At 38.0% G+C, this 21,241-nt stretch overlaps 1 non-coding gene across 1 annotated transcript; it reads right to left on the bottom strand.

The window, feature by feature from the left end:
• Positions 1-367: 367 nt before the first annotated feature.
• TRNAG-CCC (transfer RNA glycine (anticodon CCC)) lies at positions 368-440 on the bottom strand. Its single transcript has one exon. It is a non-coding gene; the product is annotated as a tRNA-Gly (tRNA).
• Positions 441-21,241: the final 20,801 nt, after the last annotated feature.

Raw genomic sequence — 21,241 nt, 5'->3', positions numbered from 1 at the left:
TTACATGTGGAAGAGTATGAGCAAAGTGTGCGTGGTGGTTGAGATTAGGGACTCTTCAGAGCTGGGAAGGCAGTGCTGTGGATCTTCACAGTCTGAGTCTCCCCAGTTCCATAGAAGACACAGAACAGTAAGTCAGGTAAAGCATGTGTAAGTACTTTTGAATCAGAAACTTGATATCACAGAGAGAAAATCTGTCCTCCTTTCCTATGAACTATATTCATGGGAGCTAGAGGAAGGTGGAATGTGGATAAATAGGATTGTTTCTCCAGAGGGCCTAATTATACTTATTTAATTGTATTTTCTTTTTTAAATATTTAATTTATTTCTTTGGCTTGTTCAGGTCTTAGTTGCGGCATACAGGATCTAGTTCCCTGACCAGGGATCGAACCTGGGCCCTCTGCATTGGGAGCACAGAGTCTTATTTACTAGACTACCAGGGAAGTCTCATTTAATGATGTTTTCAATCAACTGTTCAAAGAAGCTGAAATGAACCTATTATATAAGTGGAGGTGAAGGATACAAAGTTATTTCTAAACCCAATGTATCTGACTAGATTAGATATATTAAAAAAAATAATAATAACACTGAAGAAAATGCTTTACCAGTTCCAAGATGTGCTCGGTGATTTTATTTATCTCATTTTATTTTCAGAAAAAAATTACGGAGGTTATATATTGTCTTTATTATAACTATGAAAATGGTAGATCTTGGAGAGCTGAGGTATTCTGCCTGCAGTTGTAATGCATATCCAGACTTCCCAGGTGGACCAGTAATAAGGAATCCACTTGCAATGCAGGAGACTCAAGTTTGATCCCTGGGTTAGTAAGATTTCCTGGAGATGGAAATGGCAACCCACTCCAGTATTCTTGTCTGGGAAATCCCATGGACAGATGAGCCTGGCAGGCTAAAGTCTATAAGGTTGCAAAGAATCAGACACAACTTAGCAACTAAACAAACAGAAAACAATGCATATCCAGATTTCAAATCCATGTCACTTTACGCATAACCATGCTGTTTCCACTGAAAAATTTTGTCTTTATACTGTATATGATAACTTAAATGATTATATAACGGGAAGAATTATGTTTTTCTAACAAGTCTATGAACACTGTTAGATGCTACTAGTGATGGAGTTGTGGGACCACAAGGCCCTGCTTTGAATGAGAACAGACGTGTGGATGTCTCATTTAGTGTCACTTTGTAGGACTTGTGTACTAATATCATTTTAATGTGTCATAATATGAAATCTGCATATCCCTAATATTTCTAATTCTTCTTCCCTTAAGAGCATATCAGAAAATTGAACTTGCCTGACCCTTTGAAGCTATGAATAGTTGAGTATCTAATTATGCCAATAGAATATATGAAAAGAAGAGGCCTGCTGCTTCCAGGACAAGACATTTGTCAGTACTTGATTGTTCAGCTGTCTCCTTCCATGCTACAAAGAATCTGAAGCCATTTATGTGCAATAGCATATGAAAAGATGGCATAATATTATAAAACTGCATACAGTGATTGTGTAGACCCAAACTCACCATTAACATGTGTTGGGCATGTAACATAAATATGAAAAATACAATTAGCTGTGCTAAACCATGAAGATTTTTGATATGTTGTTACTGCAGCATAGTTTAGCCTCTCCTGACTGAGGGAGATGAAGTAGAATAATATTTCTGGTGTATTATTCTCTCCTTGCAAAGCAGAGTAACATGTAAAATAGCTTATATAGGAATATAACATCAGGAGTAAAAAGTTGCTTCCACACTCATTATTGCATTTCATCCTCCTACAACCTATATATTTTTTATCATCCTATTTTGAAAAAGAAGGCATTCAGGTCCATGGAGGTAAACATATTTGTTCTGTGTCATACAGAAATTATGTGGAATCTGGATGTGAATGCAGATACTCTAGCTTTTAGAACAAGATCTCTTTCTCTTATCTGTGGCCAGTCCTAGTTCTTTGTGCCAAATCCGATTAATGTGCTTCAGCCCTAAATGGACTCTTTTAGTAGACTTTTCCCACTGCATTTGATGTTATTGATATTACCCTCCTAAAAACTCTCTCTTCCTTTGACTCCTGTGACACCACTTTTCTTTATTCACTCTTTTATCTGTCTTTGCTTCCTTCATGGACTTCACTTTCTCTGTGTGTTTCTTAAATATTCATATTTTTATGTGTTCTCTGCTAATTTCATTCCTTTCTTTAACATCTCCAACTGGATGATCTCATCCACTCTCGTGGTTGTAATTCTCATTTTTATGCTAATGGCCCCATTTATAGGCAAGTATGAACTCATTCTGAAATTCAGAGCTCTGTGGCTAGTGCCCTAGATGTATCTCCTTTCGAGTATTCCCAAGACAGCTCAACCTATCACATCCAAAATAAATGAATCTTTCTTCCTAATGTGCCTGTTACATGGTTCCCTGTATTCCAAATAAGTGTCATCATTCACCTAGTCTCTAAATTCAGAAACTTGGACATCACCCCAGACTCTTCCATCTTTGTCACCACAACGCCACCTGTCAAACTCTAAACTATGTTCATTATAATTTCTAGGTAATATGGTTATTTTTGAGCACATTTTCCACCTTCTGCCCAAATCCTAGGTTAGTTGTTTTGTTTTCTTTTTTTCCTTATAATTTTTTTTGTTTGGTCATCCTTTAAACCTGTGTATAAACAATAAGTGGGCATTCTCCTTTCTATCTTCATCCTTCTTCCCCAATAAACCACATTTTTCTCGGTATACTGTCTCAATAACATATTCCTAATTTAGTCTGCTAAAATATGTTACATATGATAAACTTTGCTGCTACTGCTGCTAAGTCACTTCAGTCGTGTCCGACTCTGTGCAACCCCATAGACAGCACCCCACTAGGATCCCCCGTCCCTGGGATTCTCCAGGCAAGAACACTGGAGTGGGTTGTCATTTCTTTCTCCAATGCATGAAAGAGAAAAGTGAAAATGAAGTCGCTCAGTCATGTTCGACTCTTCTTGACCCCATGGACTGCAGCCCACCGGGCTCCTCCATCCATGGGACTTTCCAGGCAAGAGTACTGGAGTGGGTTGCCATGTTTAAATACAGAGTTTGCTAAATATAATGGGTGTATAAATACCCATTTTACTAGTGAGTTTGAACTCCTGTAAGATATTGAGTAGCTTAAAAAATAGAAATTTATTTTCTAACACTTCCAGAGCTAGACGTTGAAGGTTGAAATTCTGGTCTATTTGGTTTCTGGTAGGAGCACTCTTCCTGGCTTGCAGACGGATCCAAAAGAAAAATAGGAAGTGACCTCTGATATGTCTTCTTATAAGGACACTACTCCTACTGAATCAAGGTACCACCCTTATGACCTTATGTAACCTTATTTCTTCAAGGTCCTGTCTCCAAATACAGTCACATTGGGGGTTAGAGTTTCAACACATGAATTTGGGGTAGACTTAATTCATTCCACAGCTCTGTGTTTTCACCATTTCCATCCAGATATAAAACATTTCCTTAACCAAGAAGAAAATAATTTTATGACTCATTACATCCAACACACCTATACACTCAAAAACGCATGAACAACAACAACAACAAAAAAAAAACCCATAAAACAAACCTAGTAAGCCACTGATCATCTTTCTGTTCCTGTAAATTACTGTCTTCTCTAGAGTTCCTTTTAAGTGGATCTTATAGTGTTTTGCTTCTTTTTCTCTGTATAATGTTTCTGAGATGTGTCCCTTTTGTCTGCATTTCCTAGTTGTGTTCTGTTTTACTGATAAATAAGTAATATTTTGTTGTATAAATGTACCACAACTTGTTTATCCATTCACCTGTTGATCAATCAGTTGTTTCCAGTTTGGAACAATTGTAAGTACAGTTGCTATGAACTTTTATGTACAAATATTTGAGTGAATGCATGTTCTCATTTCTTTGAGGGAAATACCTATGTGTAGAATTATATGTTCAATTATGATCTAATCATATTGAACTTGTGTAGGTTTCTCTTTATACTTTGATAGAAAACAATTCAAAGTATTTTGTATGTGTGGCTAACTTATGAAGGAGTGAACTCCACTCTTTTTCCCTTATCAATTTTATCCTTCATTTTAGTCTTTCTTCATGAGGAGAATACATCTTACTTTCTTGTGTCGTCTTTGCTGCCTTGTTGGCTCCTAAGTGGTGTAGGGTTGAGAATAAGGTCATAAGGAAATTTTTTCACTCTGGTGGGCCTGGAACTCTTAAGTCCTCAGACAGTACCCTTTCCTTTCACAGTCTGATCTCTACCATCTTTTTCTGTTCTCAACGACATAGCAGATACTCTCTGATAAGCTCAGGTGGCCCCAACATGCATAGTAAAACCCAACCTTCAGCCACAAATTTAAGGGAGATCCCAAATGAATTCTGGAACCCTTCTTTGAAGTTCCACCTTTCAGACTCAGCTGCCTATATCTCTGATTTCCACTTCCTTAGCTCAGTGGACAGTTGAACCCTGCCCGGGGTTTAACCTTATGGGGTAAGAAACTTTTCCTAGATGGATTTCTGGGCAATGGGACTCACCTTCTGAACCCTTCTCCCATCAGAAATGTCGCAGTTATTACTGCCTATTCTCTGAGTCTGAAAAGTGTCACCTTGTATATCTTGTCCACTTTTATAGTTCTCATTGGTGGGAGTGCCAGCCTGGGATCTGGTACTACCTGGAACATATATTTTCCAATATAATTTTAGCTACCTTTACACTTGCTGAAAATCCTTTAAAATGTATATATCACAATGAGATCAGCATGTTTTTCAAGGTCCTTCCTGCCTGGCTACTTGAGTTTGCTCTTTAGTCTCTCCTAATCTTCTCATTTCTGAAATTCTAGATTTCTTACAAACACCATGCTGCTGTTAACCCCCACACATGTCTCCATACATGCTTTGTTGTTTGATACCAAACTTACATACGTAAAAAGAGCTGGGGTCCCTCAAATGCTTAAACTTCCATTTAGATGTATTTACCCCATATATTGACAATAGGCTACAGGGATATATTCAACTAAGTAAACAAGAGTTCTGTGAATCCCTTCAAAGGGGAGAAAATAATCTTTCAAATTTTTTCAGTCGTAAATGACCAAATGTCAGAAGTATCTGTCAGATAAGCAATGCCAAGATCCCCTTTGTTGAAAAGGAGGAGCATTACTATTCTTTTGAAGCAATAAATCAAGTATGAAAAGAGATTATTTCTTTTCAATTTTCTTTAAAACTTTCCTGATGGCTCAGTGGTAAAGAATTTGCCTGTCAGTGCAGGAGACATGGGTTTGATCCCTGATCCGGCAAGATCCGACCTGCTGTGGAGCGACTAAGTTCATGTGCCATAACTATTGAACCTGTGTTATTTATACTTCAATGATATCTAGTTGGACACAGTAGGGATTACTGTCCTATTTTCTGCATAAGGAAGCTGAGCCTCTGTGAGTATAGTGGATACTGTCAGTGCCCCACCCTTATGTTCTCAGCACTCTTGCCTTCTCTATGCATTGCTGCTTTTCCACTTCCAGAACTTGTGATACTTTGACTGATGTTGTTCTCTGGCAATTGGAGCAGGCTTGGCTCCTCAGGGTGGACCAGAAATGATAGAGATTAATGTTCCAGGTGCAGTCTTTGCTCAGTGATGACAGGAGTCGGTGGATGAATGTGCCAGCTTCCTCACTCTTCTTCAGAGACACTTGACACTCTGATACATATTCTTTGCACTGTCTCAGAGATTTCAAGTGGGACTGAACCTTTCTACACAAAGAGCCCACAGAGTTCATTAACGTTCTTTATATTGACTTCCTTCTCTGTCCTATATACATATCTTCCCTACCATGCCTTCTAGGGTGGCTTCTTATGTTAAATACTTGCACACAAATCATTGTCACAAGGTCAGCTTCTGGGCAAACAACTTTATGAAGATCACTGACTTTTAAATTCCTACAGCTAAAAACTGATAAAGGTGATAAAGCTAATAAAAGTGTTAGGCCCTTGGTCACATCTGAGTCTTTGTGACCCCATGGATTATAGCCCACAAGGCTCCTCTGTCCATGGAATTCTCCAGGCAAGAATACTGGAGGGAGTTGCCATTCCCTTCTTCCGGGGATCTTCCTGACTCAGGGGTCAAATCTACGTCTCCCGTGGCTCCTGCATTGGCAGGCAGATTCTTTACCACTGAGACACCTGGGAAGCTCAAGAGGTAATACAGGGCTACATATATCCCAAACCCAAATACATTGTAATTTTTAACCTCAGGAATTGCACTGAGATAAAGGTCTTCCTATGAATATTCCTCTTAAGCCATCCTGTTAGCAAATGGCTCTTTACTCTGCAATTAAAATAAGGGGATTTACCCTATATCTCTTGAGTTTCAGTGAGTTATTTCTCACTAACATGCCAGTTAAATAATAATTTTTGAAAGATAGTCTAACTTAATGGAAAGGGAAGGTCTTTGGAATAAGAAAGGCTTGTTTTCAAATCTCTTTTCTACCCCCTATGTGTGTGAATATTAATGTACTATTGTAAGTTTCAGGAGCCTCTTCTATAAAATGATGTATGCATAATGGAATCTAAGTCATAGGGTCTTTGTATGGACTAAATAAAATAATACATAAACCACTTATCATAGCTTTGTTGACCCTGCATATATCTGGCACTTTCTGATATGATGGTGATTTCTTCCTTGAGAGTAAAACTTTTTCATTTGACTTCATATCAGCAGCAGATTAATACTTGGAATAAAATCAGGAACTGGGATTTTTTTATCTCTTGGATTAAATGGACAAACTTAAGATTCCTTATATGAAAGAAGTTACACTGGCTATTTGAGTGCACAGGTAAAAGTTCTAGCAGAGCAGTAATCCTCTCACAGGCTTTGGGAAATCTGCCTGTAGAACCATCATTTTACAGGCCAAAGACACTTAGAGAGCAAAGAGCCATATCTCTTTCTACCAGTTGCTTTATTACCGATATTCTCCCTGGCCCCAGGTAACAATATATGAAAGTTGAGCTTATCATCTGGAAAGTACTAAATTACCTCACTTATTTTGTTAGAAAAAAAAAAAAAACAGAATAATAATGTGGTTCATTTCAGGGAAGATTGTTTATTCCTAACAATCCATAATGTGTTTCTATAAATAGTCAAGCCGTCTAACCTTTGGCAATGCCAACGCAATAGCTATGAGCTATTAGGTTTCTTCAAAGAGTCAGATCATTTATAGATATTTTTATGAATTTTTATAGTGATGCAATGTAGGTAGAAAGAGACTCCAGTTGGTTACATTACCTTTGAAGGTCAAAGCAAGTGCTTGATGCCAGAGTTTGTTTAAATCCTGCTTAGTATGATTTCAGCTTCTACATTTTTTCCAAATAATATTTTATTGCTTTATATTAACCTTCATATATGTATAAATATACATTATGTTGGAAAAATTTATACACCTGTGATGCTTGGTCCCTTGAAGGAAAGCTATGACAAACCTAGAAAGCATATTAAAAAGCAGAGGCATTACTTTGCTGACAAAGGTCCATCTAGTCAAGGCTATGGTTTTTCCAGTAGTCATATACGGATGTGAGAGTTGGACCATAAGGAAGGCTGAACACTGAAGAATTGATGCTTTTGAACTGTGGTGTTGGAGAAAACTTTTGAGAGTCCCTTGGACTGCAAGGAGATAAAACCAGTCAGTTCAGTTCAGTTCAGTTGCTCAGTCATGTCCAACTCTTTGTGACCCCATGAATCGCAGCACGCCAGGCCACCCTGTCCATCACCAACTCCCGAAGTTTACCCAAACTCATGTCCATCGAGTCGGTGATGCCATCCAGCCATCTTATCCTCTGTCATCCCCTTCTCCTCCTGCCCCCAATCCTTCCCAGAATCAGGGTCTTTTACAATGAGTCAGCTCTTCGCATGAGGTAGCCAAAGTATTGGAGTTTCAGCTTCAGCATCAGTCCTTCCAATGAACACCCAGGACTGATCTCCTTTAGGATGGACTGGTTGGATCTCCTTGCAGTCCAAGGGACTCTCAAGAGTCTTCTCCAACACCACAATTCAAAAGCATCAATTCTTTGGCAGTCAGCTTTCTTCATAGTCCAACTCTCACATCTATACATGACCACTGGAAAAATCATAGCCTTGACCAGATGGACCTTTGTTGGCAAAGTAATGCCTCTGGTTTTGAATATGCTATCGAGGTTGGTCATAACTTTTCTTCTGAGGAGTAAGCGTCTTTTAATTTCATTGGGTGCAGTCACCATCTGCATTGATTTTGGAGTCCCCCAAAATAAAGTCTGACACTGTTTCTGCTGTTTCCCCATCTATTTGCCATGAAGTGATGGGACCAGATGCCTTAAAGAAAATCAGTCCTGAATATTCATTGGAAGGACTGATGCTGAAGCTGAAGCTCCTATAATTTGGCCACCTGATACGAAGAGTTGACTCATTATAAAAGACCCTGATGCTGGTAAAGATTGAGGGCAGAAGGAGAAGGGTCCAACAGAGGATGAGATAGTTGGATGACATCACCAACTCAATGGACATGAGTTGAGTAAGCTCCGGGAGATGGTGAAGGACAGGGAGGCCTGGAATGCTGCAGTCCATTAAGTCACAAGGAGTCAGACACAACTGAACAACAACAAATCATATAACATATGTATAATATATAATAAGATAGAATGTATATCTCTGCTTAACCTTAAACAAACAGCCTCAAATATTTTGACAGATGCATTGATTAATTCATTTATTTATTTGGATTCTGTTTTGTGATTACCTAATCTGTGTCCCACATTTTGAAAACCACTAAGAATGTGGCAGTAACTTAGTTTCCACTCCAAGAATGCATTCCCTAGTTGAGAAACAGACTTGAGAGAAAATAATTTTATAGCAGTAATATTTACTATGAGATGTATTTCAAAATGTAAAGATATTGTAAAGATATGGAAAAATGAAGCTGACTTGAGGATTCTGAGAAGTTCTCAAAGAAGCATTAATTTTGAGTCTGAAAATACTGAATATGTTTGTTACTAGTCTACTATCTGCCTGGTACTATTCTAACTGCTTTATGTGCATCAAAGTTTAATTCCTTATAATAATAATATACGCTAAATGATCGATGAAAAATTTGGCACAGTAAGATTTAAAAAATAGAGGTCAAGAGACACAGTAGTGTCAGTGTCACCAGTCACTAGATAACAGAAACAGAATTTGGGTACAGTCCGCCTAACTCATGAGTCAGTTGTTGTTTAGTCACTAAGCCATGTCTGATTCTTTGGCAGTGCCATAGACTATAGCTCAACAAGCTCCTCTGTCCATGGGATTTCCTAGGCAAGAATATTGGGGTGGGTTGCCATTTCCTTATCCAGCGATCAAACCCACATCTCATGCATTGGAGCAGATTCTTTACCCGCTGAGCCATCCAGGAAGCCTAGAAAATGAAATAGGCAGGGGAACTGATTCACTTCCAGAACCTCCAGAAAGGAATGCAACCCGTTTTAGCGGACTGAGCCCCACGTCTGACTGTTGACCTAAAGACCTCTGAGATTTAAAAAAGATGTGTTGTTTTGAACTGCTAAGTTTTTAGTAATTTGTTGCACAGCAATAGAAGCTGTGAGTGAGAAGAGGGTCAGAGAAGGACACACAACACATTCACACACCCAGTCTTACAGTTTGACTTGAGGTCCCATAATCTCTCTGTCACACTAACCTGTGTTGGAGGAATATATTTTCTCTAGAAGCCTCTCTCTTGTGGACCAAGGACAGATTTTACAGCAGGAGAAGACAAAATTTCTGGGGCTGACATGAAAATATTTTCACAGAGTAAAGATTTAATATTATGACAACAGATTTTATGGAAGGTGAGTATAAGAAACATCATTTTAAAGAGCATGTCTGTGTCTTCTCTAAACTTACAGTAGAATTTATTATGTTTAGTGATGCCAGTTAAATTCAAAAAAACTGATAAACACAATCATGCTGTCTACTAATAGGAGATATTGTGCTAGTGGAATGAATTTTAATGTTACTACACAACAGTGACTTTAAATTGCAGTATGTTTTATATTACCCTTATTTGTCTGTCCAAATAATAAAGAATAGCATTCACAATTTCTGAAACAGGAGAGCTTAGCAACAAAGGTTAAACAAATTCTGATAAGTAAATCTAATCATATATGCTTGGAAAAGTATATATCAAAAAACTATATCACTTTTTTGTATTAGTATGTTGTTCAATATTAAATTTCCCTGTTTAGTGTTTTATACATATTGTCTGCCACATCACCACTTTTTTAAATAGCAAGGTTTCAAATAAATTTATTCCATATATTATATTATTATGTAATGCAATATTAGTGCTTTAATGTATGTAAGAATACATATATTATTTAAAATATATATTGTGGGATGCTCTAGTATATGTGCACAATTTTGAGTACTTACCTTCACTCACTTCCATCTCACACACATTACTCTTAGTCTATGTAATATGGTGTATACTGAGTGTTAAACACAGTTTTTATTTCTAATGGCAACTCTGAAAATTGAGTAGTCATTTTCTAAAATGCTTTTTTGGAAAGGCTTCAGATGGCTCATCTGACAGCCATGGGAAGTACAAGCATAATGAAAGTTACCATGGTCACAGTAAGGGGACATTGCTGCATGTTTAATTCTCCTTTGCCAACTCTAAACTAAGTATTCAGTTCAGTTCAGTTCAGTCGCTCAGTCGTGTCCGACTCTTTGCGACCCCATGAACTGCAGCACGCCAGGCCTCCCTGTCCATCACCAACTCCATATGCAACATATATTCATACACTATTTCCTGTGTGTCTGAGTGGGTGTGTAAATGCAGTTAGTTTATTTCAGGAAGTGATCCTACAGACTAGGAGTGAGGAATTAGGAGCGGAAAATGAGGAAGAAGAAAAACCCAATCTAGGAGTACATAATCAAAGTGGTCATCATGATAGGCACCTGGGCCGCTCCATTTCTGCAAACATCTGAGGAGCCATCTCTGGACCTCTGTGCTGGTCTAGCAGTTAAGAATCCAGCTTGCAGTGAAGAGGAAGAGGGTTTGATCCCTTGTTGGGGAGCTAAGATCCCACATGCCACAGTCAACTAAGCCCATGTATCACAACTACTGAGCCCACATATTCTAGAACCCACACCCTGCAACTACTGAGCCCGTGAGCCACACCTAGAGAGACCATTGTGAGTGCCGCAACTAAGACCTGATGCAGCCAAATAAATAAATAAAAATAAGGAGCCATGTAGAATGCCTCAGAGTTGTCCATCCAGGGGACAGAAAAGGGAACATTTGTCCACCTAGTTCTTCTACCACATTTATCAAGGATTGACTCTGGTTTCTCTTGCCCTTGCTTTCCCAAATTTGTGCATTTATGGGATTAGGTTCCTTCAGACATTGGACAGCAAGAGAAAGGAATGTAGGCTAGCTGACCAATCCCTTTAAACATGTATTTTCAGAAGCTTGTTTTTTACAGCAATGACTGGAATGAAAAGTGGGGCATGAGATAGTTGAAACATATACATCAATAGATAGTAGGTAGGTTAGGTAGGTAGATAGACAGGAGACAAAACTTTCATATGCAAACATTTATTTTCCACCCAGTCTTTCTCCAAAAGAATCCATCAACGTTTTAAATGTGTGTTCATCCTTTCATGGGCATGCACAAAAGTGCAAATAATGTCTGTGAATGATTTCTCATGATTTAAGCAAGGGGTGAGTAAACCTTTCAGCCAATGCATTTGTTTTAAATGTTCAGGGCACATCAGCATGATGCAAGGACATCTTAGTACAATCAGGTAAAGAAGCTACACAGGGAGAAGAACACCAGCTGAAGGGTTGTGTTTAGGGTTAGAATTCCCAGTTCCATGGCAGAACACTGGAAGAGGATGAATTGTAAACATTTTAGGCTTTGCAGGCTATGAGACTCTGTTGCAACTACTCGTCCTGCAGGACAAAAGCAGCCATGGCAAATTCAAACAAACAAACAGAGGGGTGTGCCTGTGTTCCAATAAAGTTTTATTTACAAAAAAAGCAGGAAGTAACTTGCTGACTCATTGTTTTAATTATGGGAAAGTAATTTTTGTAATGTGAGATTAGAAAAAAATGTATATATACTTGAGGTATTTATAAAATTAGATAATAAGAAGCTTAGAAAATAGAGCTGGTAAACAGAAATTACTAGGCACTGTCTGATCATGGAGTGCTAAATCCTGTCAAGTAAACACAGAATGAATGAGATGAGAGATCACATGCAGAGAGCATAGGAAATAACATGAGGACTGAAAGCAGGAAACTTAGTCTTTAATCTTTTCTCTATTACTTCATCTTGGTGATTTTTGGCAAAAATACTTAAATCATCTGTGATTAAATTTCATCATTTAAAAATGGGACCAGTATTAGAACTTTCAAATTGTGAAAGTTAAATGCAACCTTGGCGTATAATAGGTATTCAGTAAATAACCAGTTAAATCTCAACCAGATAGCTTGCCCAGGAGGTGTGGTCATTCCAGTCACTGAAGCCACTTGCAGTACTCACTCAATCTGTGTGAACATTTTGCCTAAAATCAACGGTTTGAGAATCAGCAACAGTGCCTCCTGTCTGTGGTAGAACCAGAACAGAGGCCTCTCAGAGAAATGACTGGGCAGGAATTCAAGTACTCAGATGCCACTAGGTCATTTCTGAGTCTTCTCTGAAACTGGAAATTCTATGATCCTGAGACATATCACTGGTTGCTTTTAGAAAATGCAATTAACAATACTAAATTTTCTAACTTAATAATAGCCGAGTTGGTGAAGCAAAATTATCATAAGGTATTTCAAAGCAGAAATCTTAGTATGCAGTTCATTTTGGCAAGTAAGAGTGTGCCATCTCCCCTCCTGAAAGATTATTGTCTGATGGCTGTGCTTTCCTAAGAGGTAGGTAACTATGTGAGTCACTCGAAATGAACTCACATCTTGGAAGAAAGCCTTTCCAGGAATGTATCACTAGAGGATGGGGAAGCCTCGTCAATTTTTTCAATAGTCAGCTTAGTGGGTTAAGCACAACTTCTTTTAGAATGAGCTTTAAACTCTGTATCATGGAGTGAGAATTCACAATTGCAACATTCACTCACCAAGGATCAATAAGCTTTATTCTAAAAACTCTCCCATCGTCAGCAGGGAGATTCCTCTCCCCGCAGCCGCTGTCTTTCTTGGCTGCTGTTTCGGAGTGCCCACTGTTTCAAGGAATGGGGGAATCCCTCTGTCAGAATTGAGTAAAATGCAGCATGCAATCAGCCATCTCATACCATTGCTTCTCTGGGAATGGATCTCCAAAGTCATTAAAGGTTTACTCAAGTGCCTCTTAGGATGTCGCTTATGTGAGATGTGGCATAGAGATGCAGAGACGTGGATGGGAGGAAGGGAGGAGGTATCATCTTAATTTATCTAGGTCAGTAAAATATCTCAGTGGAAACTTCTGGGAAGCTTTCTTATAATTATGTGATGTTTTTGTTGCTGCTGCCTGATAATTTTTCATCCACTAATTTAAATAGCAATTACTGCCACTTATTCTAACTCAGATCTTGGTTTAAGTACTAGAATTAATGTGGTAAATAAAATACCATCTCTATTTGCAATTAACTTATATGCTAGTCAGGAGAAACACATGAATTAAAGATTATAAAATACACCATGAAGTGGTTATGTACTGGAGGTATTTCCTTACTGTGTACCTCACTCTCTCTATGGCTATTTCTCAACAAATAGACACAGATAAAGAAGGTGGCAGTATGTATTACAATAGAGTTTGATAATGAAAGTTAAGAACTTTGCCACCTGCTGATTGCCTACTTGTTCTAATGTATTCACTTGACTCTCCTGGATTTTCTCCTGGCCAGTTCTTTCAGCACCATAACTCAACTGTGATCCTTTCAACTCCATTGTATGGAATTTGAGTTTGAACTAATGTTTTCTTATTTTAACCTTGTCACTGTTTCATCAGATTTAAAAATATGAATATGTGGCTTTAATGACAAATTCTCTGGGGAAAATGCAGAACCTCCATGCTTCTTCTCCAGTGCATTCATTCTGGGAACTCTCTAAATTCATCCACCTCCACTCAAACCCACCAGAATGTTAGAGGGCTGTGCACAGTGCCCATGATATGAAGAGGATAGCATCTCAGATACTTCCCTGGAGACTCAGTCAAGACTTCCCAGAGGAGGCAATATTTGAGATGAGACAGTAGATGAAAAAGTTTGTTATGTAGATAAGCTTAAAAGAGCATGCCAGATGCATAGATTTTCATGTTCAATTGTTCAGAAAAGTACAAATATGCTTCAAATAACCATAAAATCATTGCCACTCTTATTGTTTAGTCACTGAGTCATGCCCACTCTTTGTGACCCCATGGACTGCAGCCCACCAAACTCTTATGTGCATGGGATTCTCCAGGTGAAAATACTAGAGTGGCTTGCCATTTCCTTCTCCAGGGGATCTTCCTATCTCAGGGATAGAACCTGTATCTCCTGCACTAGCAGGCAGATTCTTCACAGCTGACCCACCAGGGAAGCCCCATAAAATCATTGGAAATTGCCAAATTATCAGATCAAAAATGGAATGGTTTGAGAGACATGGTTATAACATTATGAGATATGTAAAGGCTGAAGAAAAGGTTCAAATTGTAATGCATATCATCATGAGCTACAGAAGAATTCCAACAAAACAAGGAATTAATAAATTGCATTATAACCAATGGTTCAAAACAACTGGATTGAATAAAGCAAAGACTAGAAGCAAGAGACAATGACTAGAATCAAGATGCCAAATGACAACAATCTGAAATACAACAATGTATTAGGGATGGAGAGCATAAAAAAAGAAACAGTGGGTTTTGAAAATATTCATTCTGTAGAGCCAGTGTCAGCAAGTTGGCAGAGTTATACACAGATTTGGAAGTCAGACAGAATATGATTTGAAGATTTTTATTTGAAAGGTATCTGCATAGACATAATAGCTGAAACCACTGACATGAATCAAATTGACTAGGGAGAATGTGCAGGATGAGAACAGAATGTCAGGGATATAGTGTAGAGATCATGAAAGACCAGTCATTGAGTGTTTACTGATGGACCTATTTTAGGCCTAAGACTGGTTAACTTTAAGCCCTGCAAGAGAGACAGACAGACAGACCGAGAGAGAGAGACCCAAGAAGAAGAGAAAGAGAGGTTGTGAGAAAGAATCTAATATTTAAAATATTTAAACAATGGAAGCAAAGTACAAAATGCTAACACTCCAGTTCACTTGTTCATTCATCATTTAATTTTACAAAAATATTTAGGGAGCACCTCTTATGATTCAAGACAATTTGGATGCAGTAGTGAAAGGGAACCATATACACTTGCTTCTGGGCCTTTTGGTGTCTTCTCATTGTTCGTTGTGCTATCACATGGCTTCCCCAAATTGCAATCTCTAGCACAATGCTATTTACACAGAATGTCACTTGTGGACCAATGAGCATTATAATTAATAACTAGGAAAAGAAAATAGGGCAATGTAATGAAGACTATGAGAGACACACAGAAGTCTGTGTTATTTTCCTCAGAGCTGGGGTTACATGGTTAAACTCATACATTCAAATAAAAACTTATTTTATCTTGCCAGGTAATTCACCTCTTGAGAGAGAAAACTAATCAATTGGGAACAAAATGAATATGATTTCAATTGTATTGTCTTTTAGACTTTTACTAGAGAAGGCAATTAATGCTATAATGAATAATAATGTATCTGGATGCTCACTGTCACTGAAGTGAATACTCTGATTGTTCTATAACTAGATAACACACTCCTACAAGACAGAAGTTTACTAATATTAAATAAAAATTAATATGGGCTGTTTCCATTTGCTCTTACGACAAAGGTATAAATTTCATCCTTTAAGCAATGTTTCAACCTCTACTTAGGTAAATGACATCTTGTCTAATGTAAGAAAGAGGAGAAAGATGCTGGTTGATGTTTTTCTTTTTGCCCTACAGGTACCCTCAGCAACCGCAGTTACCCAGGTTTACTCTAATACCATGTAGTGGTGATGTTTCAGTAGGACTTGGGAGGATGTACCCAAGACAGATGAACAAGCCCAGGTTTCTAGGTTTCACAAGAGTTATCTGATATCAAAGCTTCATGTCATCAATATTTGAAGATGCTTTGAAATGTATTTAAGTTAGAAATATAAGCAACATCTGAAGTAGTATTTTTTCTCTAATTTATGATTTAAGTTCTCCTATTTAAAATCCTTCTCTCCTAAGAGTTGTTGAGACAAACACATAGGATGTGCTTTGATTTAAATACTTTTAAGTGATATATTCCTAATTCTCCATCCCAGTCTCAAAATTAATGTAGCTTTCAAGTGTCCACTGAGTGAGTGTTCAGTTATCATTGGGAAACCCGGCTGTTGTATCTAAGGAAAGGCACTTAAAGAAGAGAAAACCCAAATGGGTGGGATATCTAAAAGCAGAGGGGACAGGTGAGGCAGAACTATGTGGCAGGCAGTAGCACTCCAAAGTGAGAAATGACCAACTGTGTTAAGACTGTATGTATTTGATGGGTGTGTTTGCCACTTGCTTTCCTTCCTCTGTGTGTCTTTGTCGGTATGTATATTTTGGGGGTGGAGGAGAGGTAGCAAGAGACTCAGAGACTCTGTTTCTCAAGTCAATGCTGAGTTATACCTTTTTCTCTTTTCTAAGGTTTTTTTCAGCCCTCCCCCCTCCAGGATCACTACAGTATGTCCATATCAGCAATAAATCCAGACCAGATAAATGGAATAATCAACATATAAGATTTAAAAATTAGATTTCAATCAGAAAAGAAAAACATCAACTCATGCAACACTGTAAGTCAACTATACCTCAATAAAAGTTAAAAAATGAAGACGTCATATTTGGACATAAATATACAACATTTCAGTGTTAGATACATAAATTTCATCTGAAGCATGTTTATCCTAAAAGAAAAGTTAAATCAAAAAAGATGTCCCCTCTAAATATTTCTAAGTGGCCTTATGTAAGTAAAGCATTTGGTGGCTGTATGTATCCATTGGTCTATCTGCAAATCCATCTATTTCCATCCATGCATCTACTTATCTATCTATTCATCTAACATCATCTAGTATCATCATCACTATTATCTATCTGTCCTTTCATACACTATACTAAAGGAGAAAAAGCAAAATATTTGATACTCAGAATATAGACAATGACATTTAGGAAGATTCATTCTTTGAACCTTAATTTCCTGTATTACCAATGTTATTTGGAAGGTATGTGTGTACATAGAAAACATTTATTCCATTAGTTTTGGCGGATATGCCTCTTTGGAGAGATTTTTTTAAAGTGATTTCTGCTTTAAGGGCTTATCAACATACTTTCCTTCATATCACCAATGAAATCGTCTTGCTCAAAAATACAGGAGGGGAAATTTTTAATTTATTTTTACTTATTACCCTGAGTTTAAGATGATATTTATGAAGTTAATCCTTAGGATACTCACTGGGTAGTCTTCTCAGTTGATAAAGATAGCCTTTCATTGTGCCAGAGTTCTTGGAAAGACCACAGACATCTTCTGTGAAAGAACGATGTTAATGTTTTTCTCCTGAGAAGACTTTACTCATTTGCTGTAGGATAAATAGGTAAGGATGATTACACAGTTCCTTAGTAAGTGTGTGTGTGTATGAGAGAGAGAGAGAGACGTGTTTTACTTATTTCAGGAAATATAATCAAAAGAGTCAAGTATTATACATGAAGAACATGTTAATTAATATATAATCTATATGTGGTACATGTTGAAGAGAAGACCAAAATGGTATCGTTAGCTTTTGTCTCTTTTCTGCTCACTGTGTCTTCATATTGAAATATAAAATATCAATACTGCAAGGGTATCTATAGATGATTTTGTCCAACTATCTTGCAATATATATAGTTGGGAAATATCAACTCTATATAAAACTGATGTGTGGTAAGTCCTTGAGCAAAGAAAAGAACCCAGACTAGAATGCAGTTTGCCCAACATCCCATAATGTAGATTTCCTTAGAGACTTTTCCATGATCTATAATTACATTCTAGTGGAAAATTTTACAAGGTGACTATTCGAGTCTCTGTGACCCTTTATATTGTATAACTGAGTAACTCCAAGGAAATGAAAGCAAAAATTTTAACTTTTTGTCATTTATAACTTGAATCAGGATCCAGCAGCATTTTATGTTTTCCAAAATAAATCCTGATGACTGTTGAAGAACTATAATGAAATTCAAGAGGTTTTTTTTGTTTTTTTGTTTTTTTTTTTCTCTTATCTTTTACTACGAAGCAAAAAGGAGCTCGAATGCCCCACTAACATCTGCACAGGAGTCAGGTGCTTTGGAATATAGGGGGATTAATGGAGAAATAATAGTTATAGCAATAACAATAAAATTATAGAATTTATTTGCTAGGGCTGCCGTAAACAAAATACCACAAACTAGGTGGCTTATACAGATAATTTATTGCCACAAAGTTCTGGAGATGAGGAGTCCAAAATCAAGATATCCACAATTTGTTTCTTCCCGAGGGCTGTGACTTTCTTGCATTCCTCTCACCTAGCTTCTGGTGGTTTTCTGGCACTCTTTGATGTTCTTTGGATTGTAGAAGCATTTCCCCAATAGCTGCTTTTATTGTCCCAGAGTATTTCACCTACATGCATGCATGTCTTCAAATTTCCCTCTTTTATAAGGACACTAATCATACTGAAATAGGATCCAATCTAATAATTTCATTTTAACTTGATTACCCTCTGTAAAGATAAAAACTAGACCCCCAATAAGGTTACATTCCCTGTTACTGGGTGTAAGGAGCTTGCCACATAAATTTATGTGAGACACAATTCAACCCTTAAAAACACTAAACAACAGTAACACTAACTGTTTTTTTCATCGTAACAGATAAGAGTTCCTGAACACTTATGAGGTAACATACCACATAATATACCAAGATGCACTGGACACATTTAATGATCACAATAAGTCTAAAACTAATATGTTATTGTATGTTAGTTGCTCAGTGGTGTCCGACTGTTTGCAACTCCATGGACTATAGTGTCCTAGGATTCTCTGTCCTTGGAATTCTCCAGAAAAAATACTGGAGTGGGTACCCATTCCCTTCTCAAGGGAATCTTCCCAATGCAGGGATCGAACCTGGGTCTCCTGGATTGTAGGCGGATACTTTATTGTCTGAGCCACCAGGGAAGCCCCCCCAAAACTAATATATTAGTAGCCTAATTTTATAAAAAGATATAGAAGAGTTAAAACTTGCCCAGGGTCACACAATGAGCATGGCAGATTTGCAACAGGTGGCTGGTTTACCTTAATTCAGTTCAGTTCAGTTCACTTCAGTCGCTCAGTCATGTCCTACTCTTTGCGACCCCATGAATGGCAGCATGCCAGGCCTCCCTGTCCATCACCAACTCCCAGAGTTCACTCAAACTCATGTCCATCGAGTCGGTGATGCCATCCAGCCATCTCATCCTCTGTCATCACCTTCTCCTTCTGCCTCCAATCCCTCCCAACATCAGGGTCTTTTCCAATGAGTCAACTCTTCTCATGAGGTGGCCAAAGTATTGGAGTTTCAGCTTTAGCATCAGTCCTTCCAATGAACACCCAGGACTGATCTTTAGAATGGACTGGTTGGATCTCCTTGCAGTCCAAGGGACTCTCAAGAGTCTTCTCCAACACCACAGTTCAAAAGCATCAATTCTTCGGTGCTCAGCTTTCTTCACAGTCCAACTCTCACATCCATACATGACCACAGGAAAAACCATAGCCTTGACTAGATGGCTCTTGTTGGCAAAGTAATGTCTCTGCTTTTGAATATACTATCTAGGTTGGTCATAACTTTCCTTCCAAGGAGTAAGCATCTTTTAATATCATGGCTGCAATCACCATCTTCAGTGATTTTGGAGCCCCCAAAACAAAGTCTGACACTCTTTCCACTGTTTCACGTCTATTTCCTATGAAATAATGATGGGACCAGATGCCATGATCTTAATTTTCTGAATGTTGAGCTGTAAGCCAACTTTTTTCACTCTCCTCTTTCACTTTCATCAAGAGGCTTTTTAGTTCCTCTTCACTTTCTGCCATAAGGGTGGTGTCATCTGCATATCTGAGGTTATTGATATTCCTCCCAGAAATCTTGATTCCAGCTTGTGATTCTTCCAGTCCAGCGTTTCTCCATGATGTACTCTGCATAAAATTTAAATAAGCAGGGAGACAATATATAGCCGTGACGTACTCCTTTTCCTGTTTGGAACCAGTCTGTTGTTCCATGTCCAGTTCTAACTGTTGCTTCCTGACCTGCATACAGGTTTCTCAAGAAGTAGGTCAGGTGGTCTGGTATTCCAATCTCTTTCAGAATTTTCCACAGTTTATTGTGATCCACACAGTCAAAGGCTTTGGCATAGTCAATAAAGCAGAAGTAGATGTTTTTCTGGAACTCTCTTGCTTTTTCCATGATCCAGCGGATGTTGGCAATTTGATCTCTGGTTCCTCTGCCTTTTCTAAAACTAACTTGAACATCTGGAAGTTCACGGTTCACATATTGCTGAAGCCTGGCTTGGAGAATTTTGAGCATTACTTTACTAGCATGTGAGATGAGTGCAATTGTGCGGTAGTTTGAGCATTCTTTGGCATTGCCTTTCTTTGGGATTGCAATGAAAACTGACCTTTTCCAGTCCTGTGGCCACTGCTGAGTTTTCCAAATTTGCTGGCATATTGAGTGCAGCACTTTTACATCATCATCTTTCAAGATTTGAGATAGCTCAACTGGAATTCCATCACCTCCACTAGCTTTGTTTGTAGTGATGCTTTCTAAGGCCCACTTGACTTCACATTCCAGGATGTCTAGCTCTAGGTGAGTGATCACACCATCATGATTATCTTGGTCATGAAGATCTTTTTGTACAGTTCTTCTGTGTATTCTTGCCACCTCTTCTTAATATCTTCTGCTTCTGTTAGGTCCATGCCATTTCTGTCCTTTATTGAGCCCATCTTTGCATGAAATGTTCCCTTGGTATCTCTAATTATCTTGAAGAGCTCTCTAGTTTTTCCCATTCTGTTGTTTTCCTCTATTTCTTTGCATTGATCGCTGAAGAAGGCTTTCTTATCTCTCCTTGCTATTCTTTGGATCTCTGCATTCAGATGCTTATATCTTTCCTTTTCTCCTT

Source organism: Budorcas taxicolor, chromosome 18 (assembly GCF_023091745.1).
Source record: "Budorcas taxicolor isolate Tak-1 chromosome 18, Takin1.1, whole genome shotgun sequence".
Classification (NCBI taxonomy): domain Eukaryota; kingdom Metazoa; phylum Chordata; class Mammalia; order Artiodactyla; family Bovidae; genus Budorcas; species Budorcas taxicolor.
The sequence above is the reverse complement of the archived record's forward strand: the minus strand, read 5'-3'. Positions and strand labels throughout refer to the sequence as shown.